The sequence below is a fragment of the Schistocerca americana genome, chromosome 8 (genome assembly GCF_021461395.2).
Source record: "Schistocerca americana isolate TAMUIC-IGC-003095 chromosome 8, iqSchAmer2.1, whole genome shotgun sequence".
Lineage (NCBI taxonomy): Eukaryota > Metazoa > Arthropoda > Insecta > Orthoptera > Acrididae > Schistocerca > Schistocerca americana.
This window is the reverse complement of record NC_060126.1, coordinates 209,018,233-209,024,232: the sequence shown is the minus strand read 5'-3', so window position 1 is coordinate 209,024,232 and position 6,000 is coordinate 209,018,233.

Genomic DNA, 6,000 nt, shown 5'->3' with positions numbered 1-6,000 from the left:
TTTGCTTAGAACTGGGTTTCCATTCGAGCTCTTGATATTCATGCAAGTGGTTCTCTTTTCTCCAAAGGTCTCTTTAATTTTCCTTTAGGCAGTATCTATCTTATCCCTCGTGAGATAAACCTCTACATCCTTACATTTGTCCTCTAGCCATCCCTGCTTAGCCATTTTGCACTTCCTGTCGATCTCATTTTTGAGGAGTTTGCATTCCTTTTTGCCTGCTTCATTTACTGCATTTTTGTATTTTCTCCTTTCATCAATTAATTTCAGTATCTCTTCTGTTACCCATGGATTTCTACTAGCCCTCATCCTTTTACCTACTTGATCCTCTGCTGCCTTCACTATTTCATCCCTCAAAGCTACCCATTCTTCTTCTACTGTATTTCTTTCCCCCATTCCTGTCAATTGTTCCCTTATGCTCTCCCTGAAACTCTGTACAACCTCTGGTTTAGTCAGTTTGTCCAGGTCTCATCTCCTTAAATTCCCACCGTTTTGCAGTTTCTTCAGTTTTAATCTACAGCTCATAACCAATAGATTGTGGTCAGAATCCACATCTGCCCCTGGAAATGTCTTACAATTTAAAACCTGGTTTTTAAATCTCTGTCTTACCATTTATAATCTATCTGAAACCTTCTAGTATCTTCAGGGTTCTTCCATGTATACAACCTTCTTTCATGATTCTTGAACTAAGTGTTAGCTATGATTAAGTTATGCTCTGTGCAAAATTCTACCAGGCGGCTTCCTATTTCATTTCTTAGCCCCAATCCATATTCACCTACTACGTTTCCTTCTCTTCCTTTTCCTACTGTCAAATTCCAGTCACCCATGACTATTAAATTTTCGTCTCCCTTCACTACTTGATTAATTTCTTTTATCTCATCATAAATTTCATCAATTTCTTCATCATCTGCAGAGCTAGTTGGCATATAAACTTGTACTACAGTAGTAGGTGGGGGCTTCGTGTCTATCTTGGCCACAATAATGCGTTCACTATGCTGTTTGTAGTAGCTTACCCGCACTCCTATTTTCCTATTCATTATTAAAGCTACTCCTGCATTACCCCTATTTGATTTTGTATTTATAACCCTGTATTCACCTGACCAAAAGTCTTGTTCCTCCTGCCACCGAACTTCATTAATTCCCACTATATCTAACTTAACCTATCCATTTCCCTTTTTAAATTTTCTAACCTACCTGCCCGATTAAGGGATCTGACAGTCCACACTCCGATCCGTAGAACGCCAGTTTTCTTTCTCCTGATAACGAGATTTTTGGGGAAAATTTAAGTGTGCATCAAAAGGATAGGCAAATCGAAAATGGAGATGGTATATTGGTCACAGTAGGTGAGAAACTTAAATCCACCAAGGTAGAAGTTGAAGCTCCATGTGAGATTGTTTGGGTAAGATACAGTATCAGAGGTGGGTGTAAAATGATAATCAGATCCTTCTGTTGCCCCCAGACTCATCTCCTGATATAACCAAAAACTTTAGAGACAACCTCAATTCACTTGCAAGTTCCCCAATCATACAGTAATAACCGGTGGATACTATAATCATCCAACAATTAATGGGAAAACTGCAGTTTCTTAGTAGTAGCCATGATAAGACATACTGTGAAACTTTACTAAATGACTCCTTTGAAAACTACCTCGAACAGATAGTTAGAAACCCACCCATGATAGAAATATATTGATCTAATGAGAACTAATAGACCTGACATCTTTGCGGATGTCCACATCAAAACTGGTATCAGTGACCATTATGTAGTTGCAGCAACAGTGATTACCAAAGTACAAAGGGCAACTAAAACAAGCAAAAATAAATATATGTTCAGTAAACTATACAAAAAATCAGTAGTGTCATATCTCAAAGAGGAACCTGAATCTTTTAGCACAGGGCATGAGCATGTAAAGAAACTCTGGCTCAAATTTAAAAGAATAATTGACCATACACTGGATAGATATGTAGCCAGTAGAGCAGCTCATAATTGGAAGGAACCTCCTTGGTATACAGTCACTGTAAAGAAACCTCTAAAGAAACAGAGATGACTGCATAATAGTTGTTTTTGTGTACATAGTTCCGCGTAATCAGCGCGTACACAACTTTCCCACTAGAGCGCGCCCCAATAAGCACAACAGCGCAGGCGCAGCACTCGTCCGTCTCCGCACTACGAGATGGCGCTGCCATAGAGACAGACCAAATTCTGCTTCTGCCGATCCGCGTATTAATATGTAACACAGCCAACGAGATTGCTGCTAACGTAGAACCTTTTCTCCTCGCGTATCACACTCGCGCAGTGATACATGAACGCGCGAGGTATTATAACGAGTGTACAGACCTCCGATTAGTCAGTCTGCATTAGTCTGTACCAGTCTATAGTCAAGTAGCAGTCTGCGCCTAATAAAATTATCATATTCCTGTACATAGCCATGAAAATAAATGTATAGACACTTTTGTCAAGTATCAGAGATATATGTGAGAATAAAATTAACGTACCAATACCAAAGGAACTTCAGATTGTCAATTTTTTTTTGTCACCTTCAATCTGCTACTCTAAGCGTGCAAGGGCAGTTCTATTGTCTGACCTAACGGTAGAAGATAAACACGCCACGATAAGACCACGAGACATATTGCTGACACTCGCCTACTTCGTTAGAGCGACAAGTCAAATAATTTGAATGTAAGTGTACTGAAGGTCTTACAGATGCTCACCACAGTTGTAAAACAGAGTCTAGGACTAAAGACAGAGAGATGATTATGGAAATGTTTTTGCCTATCAAGAGAGCAATGAGTGATGCCTTCAACGCCTACTGTAGCAGAATATTTTCAAGTGATCCTTCACAGAACCCAAAGAAATTCTGGCTGTATGTGAAAGCTGTTAGTGGGACAAAAGTTAATGTCCATTCCCTACTGAATGAGTCAGGAACTGAAATTGAGGGTAGAAAAGCAAAAGCTGAAATTCATAACTCTGTTTTCAAATGTTCCTTTACAAAGAAAAACCCAGGAAAAATGCCACAATTTAATCCTCGTGCCACTGAAAAGATGAATGAAATAAGTATTAGGGCCAGTGGTGCTGAGAAATAACTGAAATCATTAAAACTGTGCAAAGCTCCTGGCCCCAGTGAAATTGTAATAGATTCTATACTGAATTTTTGGCTGAGTTAGCCTCTCTTCTAACTATAATCTGTCATAGATCCTTTGAACAAAAAACTGTGCCCAGTTCTTGGAAGAAAGCATGTCACATCTGTCTACAAGAATGGTAGTAGAAGTGATTCACAAATCTACTGTCCAATATCCCTGATGTCAATTTGTTGTAGAATCTTAGAACATATTCTGAGCTCAAACGTAATAAGGTACCTTGAACAGAATGACCTCAACGCAGAATAACATGGATTCCAAAAGCATCAATCATGTGAAACCCAACTCGCACTTCTCTCACAACATATTGAAAGCTTTGGATCAAGGTAAGCAGGTAGCTGCAGTAAATGATTTCTGAAAAGGATTTGACTCAGTACCACACCTACGCTTATTGTCAAAAGTATGGTCATATGAGGTATGAAGTGAAATTTGTTACTGAACTGAGGACTTTTTGGCAGGAAGGTTGCAACATGTTGTCTTGGATGGAGAGTCATAGTCAGATGCAGAAGTAGCTTTTGGTGTGCGCCATGGAAATTTGTTGGGACACTTGCTGTTCATGCTCTATATTAATGATCTTGCAGACAATATTAAGAGTAAAAGCAGGCTTTTTGCAGATGGTGCAGTTATCTGTAACAAAGTACTATCTGAAAGAAGCTGCATAAATATTCGGTCAGGTCTTGATAAGATTTCAAAGTGATGCAGAGATAGTCAACTTGCTTTAAATGCTCAGAAATGTAAAATTGTTCACTTCAAAGAATGAATAAATGTAGTATCCTATGACTATAATATCAATGAGTCACTGTTGGAATCAGCCAACTCATACAAATACCTGGGTGTAATACTTTGTAGGGATATTAAATGGAATGAAACCACACACTCAGTCATGGATAAAGCACGTGGTGGACTTCAGTTTATTGGTATAATAATGAGGATGTGCAATCTGTCTACAAAGGAGATTGCTTACGAGTCACTTGTGTGACCTGTTCTAGGATATTGCTCAAGTGTGTGGGATCCATACTAAGGAGGACTGACAGGGGATACTGAACATATACAGAGACGGGCTGCATAAATTGCCACTGAAAGAACTGAACTGGAAGACTCTTGAAAATAGACATAAACTATCCCAAGAAAGCCTATTAAAAAGATTTCAAGAATCAGCTTTAAATGATATACTACCATCTCTTATGTATCACTCACATAAGGATTGATGGAATAAGATTAGAATAACTATTGCATGCACAGAGGCATTCAAACAATCATTCTTCCTGCACTTCATATGTGACTGGAATTGGAAGAAACCCTAATAACTAGTATGATGAGATGTAACCTCTGCCATGCACATCATGGTGGTTTGCAGAGTATTGATGTAAATGTAGCAAAGCATATAACATTGGCTTGGGCACCTCAGTCAGATTACATGAAATAATGTCTATTCTTAACAAAATTAAACACCTGGTAATTCGAAATTATCCCAGCTGGAACTACCCTGGTTATCCTGTATCTAACCAACAGAATGTATGGCCAGTTGTAATGTTGCAGAATCGGATGCATTTTAAGGAAAGCTGTTATTCTGAAAATATCAAAGTACCCGATACTATCTTACAAGTTTACACGAAGTGGTGCAAACACCTGTATGCATGTAACATTATAAATTCAATATAGGGATGTAATTAGATTACCTGGAATGCATGATGTAATATGAATGGTTCAAATGGCTCTAAGCACAATGGGACTTAACATCTGAGGTCATCAGTCCCCTAGCTTAGAACTACTTAAACCTAACTAACCTATGGACATCACACACATCCATGCCCGAGGCAGGATTCAAACCTGCGACAATAGCACCAGCATGGTTCCCTACTGAAGCACCTACAACTGCTCAGCCACAGCAGCTGACGTAATATGATAAAAATGAGATGTAATATAGCTGTTGTCCAAAAATCTGTACATCAAATATAAACAAATGTTATAACCTCTACTTATAAAATTCGTACATAGAACCTGATTGTAATTCATCCTCAGCTAAGTGTAAACACGCAGGACTCATGTCAGCATCGAAATCAAACCTGTATTTAAAAAGTTATTAAGATTTCTAAATCAAACATTATTGTAAAAAGGTATTTCATGTAATTTGGCAACGATAACAGTAATATTTCAACATGTTTATTTTCTTAGAAAGATTGTAACGAATTGTAAAACTAAATTCTGTAACTTGTTTTAGAGAACCAATCAATTATTAATTGTAAACTTCAATATTTCTGTTTAAAACAAAGAATGCTTTCATATTTCGATTGTTAAAAGCCATATAAGCAACAGTGGCAACAGCCGATCAAAGTTAGTTTTGAGTCAGTAATGTTCGAGTTTAGTTCACTGTCAGCGTCAACTTTTTGCTCCAAATAAACAAGCTATCAAGTACATTTGTGTGTTGACCACATCATTTACTAAATTTGATTGACCTGATGTGTTGACAGTATGAAAAGCTCACTTTGCATGAAGATGATGGGTACGAAACTCATTGAAATGATGCAACAAGATGCCAACACTCAACTGATCATCCTAGAAGATTTTATCATCGAAGTGCCCAAGCTCTCTTTCAGGTGGAGATAAACAGCAGGAAGGGATCTACACCTCAACACAAACTTCGAGAAACGTTAAGCATCTGTTTCTGGTAGCTACAACAGGTTGTTACATTTTACCATCTACTAACATTCACAGAATGTCCTCAAGAAACAAATGGCACTGTAACAAGTGTCAGCTAGTCCTCCAAGATGCACAAGCACAGTGGGGACTTGTAAGCTCACTGCATCAGATGTCCATCACTGGCTTTCGCCACTCCGCTCCTTGTGGCTGCGAGGATGCAACACGG